The 17973-nt window shown below is 38.5% G+C and overlaps 1 non-coding gene across 1 annotated transcript; it reads right to left on the reverse strand.

The window, feature by feature from the left end:
- Positions 1–5577: 5577 nt before the first annotated feature.
- On the reverse strand, positions 5578–5649 carry Trnap-agg. Its single transcript has one exon. It is a non-coding gene; the product is annotated as a tRNA-Pro (tRNA).
- Positions 5650–17973: the final 12324 nt, after the last annotated feature.

Raw genomic sequence — 17973 nt, forward strand, 5'->3', positions numbered from 1 at the left:
AGTGCGTATTGGTGGACTGGACACCTTTGAGAACATTATAGAGAACTCTCGAGCATGCAGGTTTCCTCACGATGTTTCCCTTCACCGTCGAAGCAACCGTTGATATATTAATTACTTAAAACGCACATAACTTTAAAAACATAGAGGTGCTGGGATTCGAACTCGCCCCCCCAGAAAGTGAACTCGAGCTCCTACCCACTGCGCTATGACCGCTCAGTGGTAATGCAAAACCAGATAGGTCGCTGGCTGAGGAGTAGTGATCAGACTGGTCAACCAGCTAGATGATGTAAAAAGAACAAGCCCATGAGCATTGCTGGCTTGAGCCCTCGCAGGGGCCCGTGTGTGGTCGTGTGTAGTGCCGTCAAGATAGAATACAAGTGACCCTTCGCCAAACAGCGAATTTTGACATTTTCTTTTAGCGGCCTTTGCCTGGGGGTTGCCGGGGTAGCTTGGGACAGGGTCGAGAGATATGTATTACGTACGGTCAAAGTGGCGCTCCCTTGTCAGCCGCTGATGCGCTTTGTACTCTGATTAAATTTCGAGAAAGCATCTCGCGAACGAGACAAAGTCGTATTGTTACATCTAAACAGATTTTCTTTCAACAAATATTTTTTGCAAAGCTGATCAACCTCTGTAGATTGTGGCCTCTATAGAGATTTGTTTCTTACTAATAACGATACGTATCACCTTGTTGAAAACCCTCCCTTATGCAGTTGTGAGCGCTGCGGTCTTATGTTATGTTTGTGTTTTCGGGATGCTTTCATACAAACTAAAGAGTAAATAATCTTTTAGGTAAAACATTAAATATTTAAATTAGAATATAATGGGAAAAGTAAATTACACAAAACAAATAATTACTATTTTAGTATTTGCTGTCAAACAAACTTGTAGTGACGTCACAACTTATAACGAGGCAGCATTAAACTAAATTGTGATAATATATAAACTTAATCGGTATGATTAATTCTGGAAGCATTACTCCCTGCAAATCACTGTTAATTATAATTAATAACTTAAAAAAACATTGCAAAGATGGCGTAGCCGGTTGGTTTCACTATTCAGGTTTGGACTTCTATATTACTGAATATTTGTTTAGTGTTAATTTATTATAAAAAAGTAAATACTGTATATCTAAACTCAACAAATAATTAAATTATATCAAAATATACATAAAATAAGCTTCTTCTTAATGTGACGTATTATTTGGTCATATCTTACATTGTAATTGTTGTGTTTTTAACAATAATTCAAGTCATTTAATGTACTAAACCAAATGATACTCGCGCAATTAAATCAAAACGGCCGAGTGGCGCTACCTCAGTACCCATAACACAAGCTACGCTTACTTTGGGGCTAGATGGCGATGTGTGTATTGTCGTAGTATATTTATTTATTTTATTAAAACTTGCTTACTTAATAACAGGTCAAATCGCTATTTAATAATTATAATAATATTATAATATGAACTTTGGCGGGAATCCGCCACAACAACGAGCCTTAATTATTAACCCTTTCTATCAAAAGATAATCTAAGGGTGGCATTTATTTGATGTACAACCTGAATACCAGAATTTATTCATCGACTGGTTACAAAGTCAGAGCTCTCAGTCTTCTTCACTGAGAATTTTGTGTTATATTGCACCGATATTTGTACAAAAATAAACCGGTATTTAACAATGTTGGTACTTACCAAATAATAATTTTCAGTTGAACTTTTCATGAACAGGCATTCGGTAAGTACATTATTAAAATGGAGTGTAATTTTGCAACAATATTTAACGTCGACTTAATCCCGGAATTTTGCAGCTGTAATGAGATTACGTGCAATGGAAATGATAAAACAAGATGGCGTAAGTGCGATGCTCAACATCAACATTTTCACAGTATATACCTACTTGCGTAATACTTTTAATTTTGTAGTAAGTAGTCGTAGTGCTTATTATGACAGAGATTGTGGTGGTATTACCGCCATGCTTATTTCTGCCGCTAAGCATCATTGCTGCGATGAGATTGCAATGCTGTGTTTCTGTCTGAAGGGAGTGGATGCTGGTGTAATTGCAGGCACAAAGAGGCTTAACCGCTACGCCTCAGGTCCTGCAACGTGCTAGACTTGTTACTTGCACGCCCTGATAATTGTTGCTCCGTTTTTAAGCGATGGTGGGTGGGTCATCTGCTTGGTCATCCATTTGGGAAATATGATGCCACAGACAGAAACATACACGCACGGACCCGTCAAATTTATGACGTTCATTTTTACGTCGGGGTTAAAATAAAAAACAGTGTCTGCGACAGGCAGATATAATGGTAATCTTACACCTCGGCTGATTTTGAAGATTAATCTTAACTAAGTATTTGTGTCATTTAGACTTGTTTCGTTAAGAAATTTGTGTCCAACAAACTCGGCGACCATGTCACATCTTGTACTTCGAGTCGTCGATGAGAAATGGCTGAATATTTACATCAGATATGTCTTCACCTCACCTTCATTTCACATTGTCGAAATGCCTGACCTCTATTCAGTGTGGTAATCATTATATCATTCGGTAGATAACATCAATAACATCGTGAATTAAGAACTGATAATCATTTGTAGCAATACCGTGTAAAATACCGCGTAGAGGACAGCAAGGTGGTTTTAAACCTTTTGTTAGAAATTGGATTAATTATTTTATTTCTTTATTTGTTTTTTGACTATTGAAATCATTATCAACAATGTGTTTACACGGTTTATCGCTATAACCGACTATAACATGTACGATGGACCTTTACAAAATTGTCTTTGTTTAGTACTAGGGGGTACCGCTTAAGATGGAGGTGCGCCGAGCAGCGCAATTGGACGGAACTCCGCATTGTTGGTGCACGAATCAAGTAATAAGCGTGGAAATAGAAATTTCATTACACTTCCGCGCTGCTGTAATCTGCATACAGAAGAGTGCATCACTTGCGGATAACGGAGTCGCCTCCGTCTTAGCCCGAGAGCTGGCGGGCGATTCAGGGAGATACTTGATAGAAGATGAAGAGAGAGAAGAAAGTATCTACTTTAAGCTTACGACCTACCTGGCGCTGAGGTGCGCGTTGTGCTCTTACAAGCGGAGGTACCGTTTATAATTTAAAATTTTCTCAGATCTGGTCTGGAGGCCTTGGCCAAGCAATTTAGCGTATCTTTTGGGTTGCTATACCCCAAACAGAATAGTCTGCTATAATTTTAAACTGCATCACCACTTATCACTAGGTGACATTGCAATAAATGGCTAAAAATAAAACCTATATTTAAATATATAAACATCTTAAATCTATCGTTGGGATGTATTGATAAATGTACTTCAAAATGTTGACTCACGATCCAACCCAACGTCCGTGTTTACTATCGACGTGGTGGCATTACGCCGAGTTTATAGGTTTTAAAAAAGCCATAACTACATATGTAAAGAGTTTATCATATGACGATACTGAAAACCTACTTACTATTTTAAAATAAAAAGGGCACCCTTTTTCTGTCAAAATTTAATTTATTTACTAACAACTTTATTCAAATCAAATCAAATCGTTTATTTTATTTACAAAGTAAGTACCCTTTACACACATTCATTCTCATGAATGAATACAGTAATACACACCCTCTCTTCACTACAGCACACACACACACACACACACAACAGACATACACCTTTATATTTATTAATTTTTTATAGAGAGGAACAAGTAGTATATAACATATTTATAATCAACCTTTTACAAAAATTATAAATCCATTAGCCCGTTAGTATATTCCTATTATTATTAAGTAATTATAACTGCATGTTTAATATTTGAGCTAAAATAATCAAAAACCCTAGGGGGTGAAGGCACTGAAGCTGAATACAAGGTTTCTTAGTTTAGCTTCAGAAGCTTGTAGTAATATAATTTTTTAAGATTTCATGGATGCCCCATCCTATAAAATAAGAAATGTTTTTACTATATTGTTTAGACTTAAGATTTTTGGAAATAAACATTATTATATTATATTATAACATTATTTTTTCATAATTATTATCTTTTGGTTCTATGAAGTATTTTATTTTATTTGGGACTTATTGCCGGAGGTGTTAGACATTCTTCTAAAGAAGTTTGCCGAGCAGAGCAATTGAACTACTCTCCATTGTTGGTTCACAGAGGGTGAAAATAAAAATTTCATTTGAGGAATTAATATTGAGACATAAATTTTGTTATTGTTTTAGAAAGATTACATCTTTTAAATTACAAAGGAAATAACAGTCTGCCAAAACAGTCCTACTTAAACCTAGGTATCCCTGTTTTGCGTTGGAGGCTAACAAGTCTCTACTTACACAATAATATTCTTAAAACATGTTGTAAATCAGAATTAGGTATTTAAATTTATAAATCCCTGTCATTAGTAATAACTATGATTAAATAAATATCATGTACCTGCCGTAGTACGTTTATATCAATTTTGGTTTGAATGTAACTTGGTTCTAAAAGTGTGTAATTACCAAGAGTTCCGAGGTAATGGCACTAGATGCAGAAGAAGAAAAAGGCTTGGGACAAGTAAAAATAACGTGTATTAAACGACGTTTAATAATAATTTTGCAAAAAAAATAACATCATAATGCATTATGAATGACCGCTAAGAGTATTAAGAGAGTCTCTTTTAACTTGCGGTCTCGCATAATACTATAAATGAGAAAATCATTCAAACGGCCATTCGTAAAAACCGGCCAAGTGCTAGTTGAATTCGGGCACATTTAGGTTTAAGGGAGTCCCCTTAACTAGGCGAGAGAAATTCATCATCTGTGAAAGTTTTAACTATCGAACTATCGGCTCATGAGATAAAGGGAAATGTTAACACTATTTGTCTGAAAATACTAACTTACGCACGCTTTAGAGCTATGAAGAGTACCACTTTTCGTTTCGCAACTGTTAAAAAATACTTGATCAAACACCTGATCGCAGTTGACCGCCAGCTCCTGTTGCTGCGAGCGCGCCGTTAGCGAAATTGAAACAGAATTGTATGTAAATGGTAGCCCCCGCTCCGGCAGCCGCTCCGCTCCGCCGCGCTCTGCTGCTGGCGGGGCGCCAGCGCTGGCAGTTCCACGTGAAGCACAAACTTCTAACAAATGACAATGTTATGAAGGTGCCGCCCGCGACTTAGTCCTCACGGAATTTCTGTTTTCCCGTGAGATCAAAAAATTTAATCCCGGCTTAGTTTGTTGTGGGCTTCTCCTTAGACAAGGACGCTTTTGGAACCCTCGTAGCTTTAGTGTAATTTAAAACTTATGAAACCAGAAAAATGTACGTTTCCCGCGGTATTTATAATGAAAAACATGCGAACGAAGCCGCGGGTAACAGCTAGTAAGTTATAATAGTAGGAAAAAATATGTATGAACAGCTCGACGGTACGACCATTGTCAAATTTTAATTGAAAATCATTTATTTTTTACAGCGGATTGTTTTAATGCAATACAAAATCACATAATATTATATTATACTGATTTTACATTCTTCTGACAATCAACATTTATTCAAACTTGCCAAGCTTAGAAACTTAATTTATAAGAAATCTCCAAACAAAAAGACGATGGGCTCGTCCGGGATTTGAACCCGGGACCTCTCGCACCCTAAGCGAAAATCATACCCCTAGACCAACGAGCCAGATGTGTGCAAAGATAAAATTAAGGTATAATACATCACAGCCTTTCACTTCTTTGCCCGAGAGGCTATAACGAGAACGTCACGCAATCGCTTCGTCCATCTTGCGTGAATTAAGGCGAAGTAAGAGATGTTTTTATTGAATTTTGAATAAGAAACGGAATAAATATCGCTAGAGGACATCGACGTGGATAAAGAAAGTAAGGAACAGCTTATTATTACCTAGTTTATAACCTGAGGAACATTCTTTAAATGAACAAACAAAAGGTCATATCGATTTAAGAAGTAATAATTAAGATTTAAATTCATTTCCTTTACACTTTATTATCGTCATGGGGAACGGCGATGTCTGTTTGGAAATCGGTCGCCTAGCATTTTTGTTAGAGCTTTTGGCAACTATGTGCTTGTCTTGCAGCAGTGCTATTCTTAAGAACCAACACAGGGTCATGTAGTATGGCAGACCAGAGTCTACAAGGCCTCAGTGATGGGCAAGTTGATGACGTCAGCGCCTGTATTCACCGTTACTTAGCCGAGAACAACTGGTAACAAAATGTCTCAGAGACTCTAAAAGGCACTGGTACGCTCGGCACGATTTAACTGCGTCATCTTTCACTAGGTATATGTTTCCATTTCCGCTTGTCATTTGTTCATAACAGCACAGACAAGACTCCCAGTTTCCCTATGGATGTCTCCGAACCCTAAGCAGCTAATAAAAGAACCTTTAGAGTTATTAAGCATAGAGTCGAGCATAGTACTAAACATAGTATTTAAATTTTAAATAGGTTTCGGAAGACGCTTTAAGGAGCTTAAATAAATAAAAAAGTCAACGATCTGCTTCGGGATAGTTTTGCTCTGAAGTTATACTGTTTCAATTCCCTTTTCTCAGCCGCTAACGCTCGCAACATTAACTCCTGGCAGCCGCGTGTCTCCGCCGCCTGCTGACGAGGCAGTATAATCTTCTATTCGCTCTATTTCACACCGCCATTAAAACTCAACGGATAAGAAGTAATTTAAAACATTTTATAGCCTTCTGCTTCCTTGTAATGAAAATAACTACTGGAATGGAATCCATTACCTCGTAGGTCAAAAGGTTTGAGAATTTGACTTGGAGTAAGCTGGCGGGAGGATTTTATTTTATATTTCCAGACGAGCGCTCGACTGCAATCAAACCTGAGATGCCTGTTCTACTCCTGATGGAAAGGTACTCAATTGTTTTCTGTTTCGAAAATAATATATAAATCTGGAAACGAGTCAGTTTGTTACCTATAATCGGCGCAACCAATGGACTGATCTAGATGAAATTGGTACATAAACATATTATATTTTGCATCCAGGAAATGGACAACGTATACTATTGAACTCGGACAGGGTAAAGTTTCCGGAGAGATTGCTTAATATTGCTTTTGTATCTTATTCACAGCTTAAACGATCTTTTTATGCTTTGAAAAAAGTAGACGAAGTCCCGGGTGAAAACAGGTATTTCCTAAACATACGTATACAAATGCGGTCTTATAGCAGGGTCAGAATTTCTTGCAGACAATCTTGAAGAAAGTAAACAAAGATTGTAAAGATAACGTCGCCATTTACAACACCTTTTAACTTTTATGATTCATAATTTGATCATATTACGAATACGAGCTCACAACATGATGTCTGAGACTCTACATGTAGTACTTCCGGCTGAACTCTGTCACAGAAAGCTCTACCACTACTAACAGGTATTTTGGTTAACACTTTGGTACATATGAATTAAATTAACAAAGTTCAGGTTTTCAGAGCATATTATATCCACCACGTGGCTCCAATGCGAGTTGGCGTATTTTAACGATATTTATTTTAGTGATAATTACCGGGAATTTTAAAAATGCGCGTGGTTAAGTCCCGACGAACTCGATTGTATCAAAACACTGAATCTTTCGTTTTTTGAACACTGATATTATTTTTTGTGAAGATTGAAACTAATAATAATAATTGCTTGCTAAGAAAAAAATTTCTATTTGTTTTTCACGCTCCTATTGAAGTTTGCCTGTTTGTGTTTGCATTTAAAACGTTTACTAAAAAAGTTTAGTAAACGTTCTAAAAGCATTTAGGTTCTAATTAGGTAGTTTTTTTTAACTTTACAGATTTCTTAAAAGCATTTTTTGGTAAAAATACATACTATAGTTTAATGCCTTGATATTTTAACGATAGGTAACGTCACAAAAAAATATTGCAACAAGGCTGCTTTTAAAAGGTTTCCAAAACGTTTTGCGTTGGGAACACGTGGTCGTCGAGGTCGAGGTCGGACGGGATGGGCTCTTCACGAGGATTGACCCTCGGGCCGAGGCCGGAAAGGGTCACGTGGTTACCCTTGGGCAGGTGGTTACGAGGTTGCTTTATTAAGTTTTGTGCTCAATCAATTTATCACGCGGTATGACTTTTTTACTCTGGAAAAACTTTTTTTGTTTATGTTTTAGATATTTATATATTTACATTATACAAACTCGCTGCTGTGCTGGGAATAGGCCTCCACTCTCACAGAAGAGTGACTTGTAGAGCTCAGCTGTTGTGTACCTAGCTTTCTACACTTCCCCATTATTACATGCATACGGTAGAAAACTCATTTTTTTGATTCCGGGCTGGTTGGTGGTATTTCTTAACCCACCAACTAACCCAATAACGAGGAGTTGTCGCGTTGCGAACAACAGTCGTAGCTTATAAATAAGATATCTTAAGTATCTATAAAATTAATTATTTATAAGACTATGTATCTTATTTATAATCCAGAGCTTCAAATCATATTTTGAACTAGTCATAACGAGTTATAATAAAAATAATAATAATAATAATAAATATACTGCGACAATACGCACATCGCCATCTAGCCCCGAAGTAAGCGTAGCTTGAGTTATGGGTACTAAGATGACAGATGAATATTTTTTTTGTGAATAATATAGATAAATACTTACTTATAAAATACATATAAACACCCACACCCTGAAAAACATCACACAAACATTATGCAGTTGTGGGAATCGAACCCACGGCCTTTGACCCAGAAAGCAGGGTCGCTGCCCACTGTGCCAATCGGTCGTCAATAAAATCTTAAATAAACCAATCTTAATAATATTAGGTATGTTGTAGGGCACCATTGACGCCATAAGGAAACGTCTCTTTCGCCTTGCGTCTCTTGCGGCACTAAAGGCAGTCTGCGATCAGCATAGTCTACGCTTAGTTAAACAGGGTAGTTTACTGCGTTTCGGTTACTAACCTTAAGAGTTTAAGCTAAAGTCCATTTCAGCTTGCTAGCAGCGCGTTGCGGGACGAGTGACATCGCTGGGCGGTCGGGCCTGTGGCCGTTTATCGCACGGGCGAACTTTCCAGCGAATACTCGAGATCATGCTAGCGATTATTTGTTTCGTAACTTTTCGGCGGGTCCCGCCAGCATCCTTAGCACTAAACTTTGATTGCTTTCGCTATCATCCTTTCCACCTAAGTTTTTACAATATTATCTTGCAATAAATTACCTCTTATGTGATAGTTATCTTTAAGACACCATTGTCATGTACAGCCTATTGGGTGCCTAAAAAAATTGGCTTTATTCTTGGAAGAAAAAAGTTCTACTAAATTTTTTTAATTAAAAGTAGGATAGTGGTTTAAGATACCTTTAGGTAAGTTATTGTGTCTTTTTATATTTATGTCAATAAATCACAAAAAATAAGTTCAAGAACTCATTTAGATCTTCATAGGCCCGCTTTATAAAGGCAGAGAACCTTAAAAAATAATAGCCATTATAGTGAGGTGATGGTGTTTACTACATTCGTTAACTTAAAACTAAAGATAGGAGGTTTCGAAATTCAGCCGGGGTTTTTCATACTCACAGTCAACAAATATTTAGCTATGAAGTTAGAACAACTCACACCCAAGCTTTTTTATTGTTCATGTAAAACCTTAACATTTAGCCAGACAGTTTATTATTAGGTATTTAGTCGAGACGGTCGACCAACGAGGCCGGTGCGGGACTGAGGAGGCAATATGTGATGCATCGTTTTATCCACTACAAGACGAATACCTATCGCTGTAAAATAAAATGAAATAAAATCCGCCTAACATTGTTTGAGTCGGTGCCAGCAAAGTTTCAGCTGACTCAGCGACCGCGACGCTGGTCCCAATCGATGGCGGTCGGAGCGTGTAGAGACAATGAAATTCTCACATAAAAATAAATTATCAGATTTCCGGGCAATCTAACACAAATTCAATCTCAAAAAGATATTTCAGGGATTGAAATCTAATAAAAACAAGACCGTCCTTAGCTGCAATCTTTCTTGAACCTTAAAGTACGAGGCGATGCAGACTGAGATGTTGGTTTCGCTGTTTATAGACCGGCTTATTCATATTTCCTCATTCTCCACGCTCGTCTTTTAACTCTTACGGGAGCAGTCGTAGCTATCAAGCTGTAAAGGGTTTCGATTTTCTCTCCCTTATAATTTGCTTGAAATAGAAGTACTTTGTCCACTACAAGTTAGCCCCCTGAGTGCAATCTCACCTGTTGATAAGTGATGATGCAGTCTAAAGTGGTAACGGGCTAACTTTAGGAGTAGGGTAGTTATATTACACGCATACCCCCAATCGGTTTCTAAGCGACATTGACCGGAACGCTAAATCGTTTAGCGGCACGTCTTTGTCAGTAAGGTGGTAACTTGCCAAGGCAGAAGCCTCCCATCAGGCCAGACCAGAAAAATCAGAATACGGGACCTCCCACTTAAATCCTCAAAGCTCACCGACAATACCGCGACCTAACCATAGATAATACTAACAATGTAACACTTGACACGCATTACACAGCTTTTCCTAATATAAGCGGTGATAGCCTAGTGGGTAAGGCTTCGGCTTTCCTTTCGAGACCGAGTTCAAGCCCCGACACGCATCACTAACTTTTCGGAGTTATATGCGTTTTTAATTTGAGCATTTCAAATATCACTTGTTTAATTGTGAAGGAATACAGTGTAAGCAAACCTGAGAGTTCTACATAACTTTCTCAAGGGTATGTGAATTCTACCAAACAGTACTTGGCCAGCGTGGTAGACTACGGCCTGAACCCTTCTCATTCTGAGAGGACCCCCGTGGCCTGTATGGGCCGGTTATGGGTTGACGATGTTGATTATGATAAGTATGAGTTAGCAATATTAAACTCCGTTATTTTAATTACGAGGTACAAAAACGCAAGCCCTCGCCGTCTTTAGTTAGGTTAGATAGCAATAATGTGGAAGTATATCTATAAGTATAATGTGGAAGGCCGGTCGTCTAATCGACGTTAGGTTAAAATGTAAGTAAGGTCCTTTATAATAGAAGGTTTGGTACTGGGCTGGTTATTTTCCATTTAAAGACGCCTCTATTTACAGTTTGTCGAAGAGTTCCAATTAAAATAGGCTAAAAAAGTGCAATTATCAGCAGCGCTGCGGTGTGGACAGCTGCGAGCAACACAACAAAGCCTCCGTCCCGTGCCGGGGAGCCTCGTCACGTGGCGCCAACTTCAGCTTACACCACTAGGCGATAAGGAAAGAGAAAAAGCTTTGAACATGGAGTTTGGCAGCGGCCCAACGAACGAATCTGTGCAGAGACATATCCGACTTACGAGATTAAACTCTCCACTGCCTTTCATTGTACGGTGCTCATTTTTAACACGAAGTTTTTTTTTTCATTGAGTACCAGTGATGTTTGCGCACGTCGCTACTGCTTTTATTGTTGGAAAAATAATTCACCGGAGTATGATCGTAATCGCTTGAATAGTAGTGACGCACTTTCGTTTCATAGAGTTTCAAATCGCAACGATTCTAAGGAAATTTAAATTAATAAAGAAAAATGAATTGATATAAATACCAAATCAAGAGATATTTGGTTTATTTAATACTGGCATGAAAATAACATTGACATTCTTTTTTTGCATTCAACGAAAATACAGTCCTTTATGAATTTAAATTTCTAAGAAGTCACAAATAATAACCTTAAATTCATCCTAGTACTCTATATTCATCTCAATCTCTCGTAGGCTACTTCTTAGAAGTTTTACTTCAGCCTTGTGTGAAACCTGCAAGTTTTTTTTAGACAGAAATTTAAGAATAGTAAAGAATTCTTAGTCAGTAAGCATTGCAGGCACACAAGCAACTGCTCGTTTTTATAAACAACGGTTTTGATATGTAGCGCGTAAATATAACGGGCGTCATACTCATAACTCACGACACAACACAGCACAGTAAGAACGCGGCTAATGTGCTGCAGGGCCGGGCTGCCGTGCTTTACGCTGATGGCGTCGTTAGCAGCGCGGGGAATATTTCATTTTAAATCTTAGCAGCAGGAATACTGAAGGCAAAAGCGTGCATTTAATGTGCACGATGGTGCGCAGCCTAGACATTGTGTGCTTTACAACTCATTCTAACCCTCTTACAATATGCAACGTGTAAATGAAAAACGAAATAATGCTTCAGAGGCTTTAGAAGTACATTATTTACTATCTCTGAGACTTATCTGTGAAACCGAAACAATAATTGTTTTTGAGTAAACTATTAAGAAGAAGAAGAAGAATCCATACCATACCATCCATACCATCTATTACCCTAGTTTTCACTGGAAGAAATCATATACAGCCCTTAAATCACATGCAAAAGTAAAATCAACTGACTCCTGTCACTTTATTAGGAACTAAGGAGAACTAGGGAGGGAGGGAGGAACTAGGGTGCACACCGTCATTCACTAAAAACTACTAAAAAATTGTTAATATCAGGAAAATTACGAGCCACTTGACAAACGAATCGGTGATAAAAATCTGACCTCTTTCTTCTGCTATGAAAAGGTTTGCAATTTATGTGACGGCCCCGACAATTAGAGTCTCACAAACTTGCAAGTTGTGAGGCAGCCAGGCTGTAGTCTGCTGGAAATTAAATGTATTTACTATGCGCAACAATACCAAACTTTCTGGACGTACAAAAATGAAAATTGAATGACTTAAGTATATCATCATTACAAACTTAATTAATTTGGAGCGAAGATAGTAAAATGTTATTAAATATACCATCATCATGTCAACTAATCGAGGAGCGCTGCTGGACACAGATCTTTTGTAAGAAGTTCCAAATACAAAGGACCTTGGGACCCCAACGTCCATCGGTTCTCCGAGCTATGTGCTTCGCTCATTGCCACTTAAGCTTCGTGACTAGTTGAGCTCTTGGAACTCTGGTACTTTTACGGACCTCCTTATTCCTGATTTGATCACGTAAAGATACTTCGAGCAAAGTTTTCTTCATCGCCGACTGAGTGTCTCTGAGCTTTATTATGAGACCCACGAATGAATTTATATTGCAGTGATTTACACAAGATGCCAACTTCAGGACGGTAAGCATTTTCATGACCGCGAAGTTGTCAAGAGGATTGGCTGAGGCTGGGAGCGCCGCAAAAATAAACATTACTGTTATTATTTCGGAGCGCCTTGTATCCCAGGCACAATATGTTAATCCGGATGTGTGTTCCCGCCGGAATACTGAGTATGTTGATAAATACATGATGCGCCGGGCGGGCGTCTGGACATGAATTCACAATAAAGTTGTCGCATTTGAACACCCAATGTATGTCACGACTGACGACCTCCCTGGTTAGTTAGTTAGCGCTGTGGCCGTGGGAGGTTAGTTACCACCCTACCAAAAAAGATGTGCCGTGCGTTATATAACTGTCTGATCATCTTAAACTGCGATATCGCCTACCACCATTAAAAATAAGGGCTAACATGTAGTCGAACCAAAGAAAGAAAAAAAAGAGTTAATAAGTAAATGCCAAAATAAGCAATTGTCCGGTGGGAAGCTTCAGCCGTGGCGAGTTATCAATGTATCTATAAAGACAGTGACTTCGCGTACCGGTACGCTGAGAATAGAAACCGATTGGGGGTATGGGTTTAATAAATCTGTGCATCCTAGTGCGAGCGCTTACGGGGCACTGTGGGTTTAACAGGCACATGCTCAACTTGAAGCTGCGGGACACAGATCTACGCTGCATTTAATCAGTTCCTGTACCGCACTGACACATAGACGCAGCAGCAAGCAGAAGAACGAAAGGGTTTAATATAACTGCAAATCCATCTGGGCTGCAACAGAATGGTTGCTGCCCTTGGAAAATCGAGAAGCCAACAAAGACACTTTTGCTTAAAAAAATACAAGAAGATTCAAAGAAAATAAAAAATATTAAATTCTTTTACAAAAAACGTATTAAGTTAGACAGTTTATGCCCTCGTTCCCGCACAAACAAATATTTTACTTGCGAATTTGATTCGCTGGAATAAAGTTTGTAACACAATATTATGATGGGCTTAGCGCCGAGGCTCAGCCGGCGGCGCCACTTTAGCCAATTAACTTTAATTAAACAACTGCTTTCATTTACAGATATTCTCCATATACTAGGTACTATTGCGTACGATTTTGTGGCCGAGCGTCAGGTTAAATCTTTTGCGTGCCCGGCTTCAAAATACGTGTAAGTAGGTACATACAAATTATAACATTAATAAATAAATAAATAATAAATAAATATACTACGACACATCGCCATCTAGCCCCAAAGTAAGCATAGCTTGTGTTATGGGTACTAAGATGACTGATGAATATTTTTATGAATAATATACATAAATACTTAAAATATACATATAAACACCCAGACACTGAAAAACATTCATGCTCATCACACAAACATTTTCCAGTTGTGGGACCACGGCCTTGGACTCAGAAAGCAGGGTCGCTGCAAACTGCGCCAATCGGCCGTCAATTACTAGCTTTTTCCAGCTTTCTTTGGACGCGTTTCATTGCAAATCCCGTACTGTTGTTTCCCTTGGATATTAAATGTATATAGTAAAAGTAGCCTATATTACTCTCTCCGGTCTTTCAACTGACTGTATGCCAAAAATCTAGTCGAGTTGTTGCTTAGTTTGGTCGTGAAAGTAGGGCAAACAAACACACTTCTACCGCAGGACAGCGAAACGCCGTGAGCAGTGGTTGATATTCAATCAACACGCACCAAACGTTTTATATCCACGTTTCTGACACGTACCGCTCCGCTCTCGGATGTAGAACGACCTCCCGGCAACTGTGTTTATTGCACGTATAAGACAAGACTGAAAAGGAATTTTTTAGACAAGTGTGCTCCAACCTAAACCTCATAAATTTAATTGAAATAAATCACAGCTGATGTTATGGTTGGCATCGTATATATATTTTTTTTAACTTTTTAAATTACCTTTAAGATTATTGAATCCAGGAAAACGTGGTAAAACCAATGTTATTATTTTGGAATCTTATCCTCCTGTTGTTCCAACCTGTTGTTCCAATTAACTTAATACTTCATTGGCGATGAGGTTGTTTGTGACAGGAATAATTTTGTAGTTTGTCAGGAATAGTTTTAGTAAATAAATATATCCTATTTAAATGTTCACTTATAAATCTAAAAACGTCTTGTGAATGGACCGCGCCGGACGTCCAGGCATCGCTTATAAGTTGAGTTCCGGTTGGCCGACCGAGATGGCGCGAGCGGGGCAGGCGCGGGGCGCAAGCTTTAAAAAAGTTTGAAGAGTGATCAGTCGTGCCTGTTTGGGACCGCACGCTGAATACATTTGGAAAAACGAATGATAAACAAATGTTTCAGCCTTATCACATTTATCGAACAATAATGAGACCATTATTATAAACTACAATAAAAATATTATAAAAACACATTAAAATACACAACAACAACAACTTAAAATTAAAATTTCTTGCATCATAAATTTTTATATAAAAAAAAAATTTTTCGTTTTATTTGTTAAAACTTTTGATGCAACGCTGACTCCAGATAAGCTCACCCTAAACACTAACGACGCGTGACACAGCTCAGCCGTAGAAATTTGATGTTCCAACTGAGGAAGGATTTGTAAAATTCCACACCTAAGGGGCTACATTTTACATTTAAAGTGACTGTATTATGAACTGATATATTTTTAATTCGGCACATTGTATTTCTCGAAGGGACCAACGGTAAAAAAACACCCTCACTTTACTTCACTTACGACTATACCAGCAAATAAAAGGCTTATTAATTTATACGCGCGACCCCAATGCTCCCCATATTCTTTGAACTGATTAGTTATCATGCAAGGATGGTTTATTTAGGCAATAAATATCGCGACTTTGGATATACAGTAAAGCAGTCTTTTTCGCAAAAAAATAATCTTTCTTTAAAAGTCCTCTAAAACGATTTTACGTTCACTATTCATCGCAGACCGCTGGTCAAAGGCTTACTCCCTACACGATTCGCAGTTGAATAATAAAAAGTATACCTGAAAAATGTTCAAGATGCAGTTTATGATGCTAAAGTTAAAAGAACAGTAAGCCAAAGGCGGGAAATGAAAATAATAATTATGGAAGGGGCGACGGGAGCGGCGAGGGGCGAGGCGCGGGGCGAGGGATCTCATCCATATGTATGGAGCTCCCCTGTTCCTACACCATTTATACAGCACAGAGGAATGTCCTTTACATCTTACATTTTAATCGTTTTGTAGATATTTAGCTGAGTGGGTGGTTGGGGTGAAAGGGGAGGCTCCGACCAGTCAGGCACAAGCTGACAACTTACCTGCCAAACCCTCGGTTAACCGGCAGAATAACCAATTACAAAATTATGCATTCCAAAATTGAGCCGATTGGGAATTAAACCGAAATTTTTCCCACTGGTACACACCGCTACGGGGTGGTCACCCGAAGTATCAACTCCCTGACATGGCAACAAAACAATCTGGGACAGCCTAGTGGGTAAGGATGAGGCTTCTCCTTCGGGGGCACCGAGTCCGATTACGTGCGTATTTAATAAATATAACTTCGTTAACCATGAAGGGAAACATCGTGAGGAATACAGGAGAGTTCACCATAATGTTCTCAATATCTCAATATCGTATACCATTCCACACTAGGCTAGTGTGGTGGACTACGGCATAAGCCCGTCTCATTTCTAAGAGGAAGAAGACCCGTACCCCTTAATGAGACCTGTAGTTGATTTCTTATGATAAACTATACTATTTTTTTTTCTTATTAACAATAGGCCAGCGTTTGACGACAATCATGCCCGTTAGAAAGCAATGATGAGGTCCAGGTTGGAGCACGCTTGCCTAAAAAAAGCCTATTCACTCTAGCCTTGAAGGTACTCAAATTATACGTGGCAGGAAACACAGTTAAACATATGTTAAACATATGTATAGTATAGTTAAACATACTATACATATGTTAAACATATGTATAGTATAGTTAAACATACGGCAGCATTTTTATATGGCAACTGTATAAAAAAATGTATAACTCAGGGCCTATTTTTCGCAACATTATATGCTCCGGCTATTGCAATGTTAGCTTTAAAACTGTAAACTAGCAGAACCCTTGTTTTTTTTGCATAGAAAACTTTTATAATCATTAATTATCACATCACCTGATGGACGTTCACCGCAGCTGTATATAGTGTGTTCAAAGACATTTATAATTTCCATGATCTTGACTCATGATCGTGACCAGCGGCTTGTTTTATGTCGCCGATCTACCCAGTGGAGGGTGGAAGCAATGGCGACACTAGACCCCCAGGGGCACTGTCGCCATTTCTTGAGAACTTAGGATACATATACATTGCACATCGACCAATGTATGAGCCCAATGCCACATTTTGTAGCTCGCTAATCTGTGTCGGTCACCGTGGTCCTTTAACGGATCATCCTTACATATTTCTTAATTTCTTACAGCCGTGCTTTGCATTTATAGCGGGATGTGTAAATGCGAAAGGGTGCTTGGTGATGCTCCCGCCACGCCCTAACTAAGCAATCAACTGTTTTTTACCATAAAGTTAGTTGAAAAGACGGAGAGTAAGATAGCTAGTTTATGTCCCAGGAAAACAAACGGAACTTGTAATAAACCGTAATAAACTTGAGCGGAGAACGCGGGCAACATCTAGTGCAATATTTAGCATACAGCATAGTGCACACGCAAAGTCAACGATTTTTGAGTATTGTATAGAAATAACGGTGTTATCGTTTATTAGTGTCACCGGCTGCACCCCCACGCAATGAACGTATCAAGACTCGAAAGGTTGCCGAGCCGCCGCGCCGCCGCCATGCTAATGTGTTCCTGATGGCAGACAGGTAGCTATTGCCCGCGCGGCATCACGACCACGATTCAATTGAGATATGGTGGCAATTAAAATCTTTATCTATAGATATTCCAAATAAGTTTCGAGTTTGATAGAGCAAAAGTAATATATGATGCATCTAAAATAAACTAAATTAAAATATAATGCAACGAATCAAAC

Source organism: Pararge aegeria, chromosome 14, assembly GCF_905163445.1.
Source record: "Pararge aegeria chromosome 14, ilParAegt1.1, whole genome shotgun sequence".
Taxonomy (NCBI): domain Eukaryota; kingdom Metazoa; phylum Arthropoda; class Insecta; order Lepidoptera; family Nymphalidae; genus Pararge; species Pararge aegeria.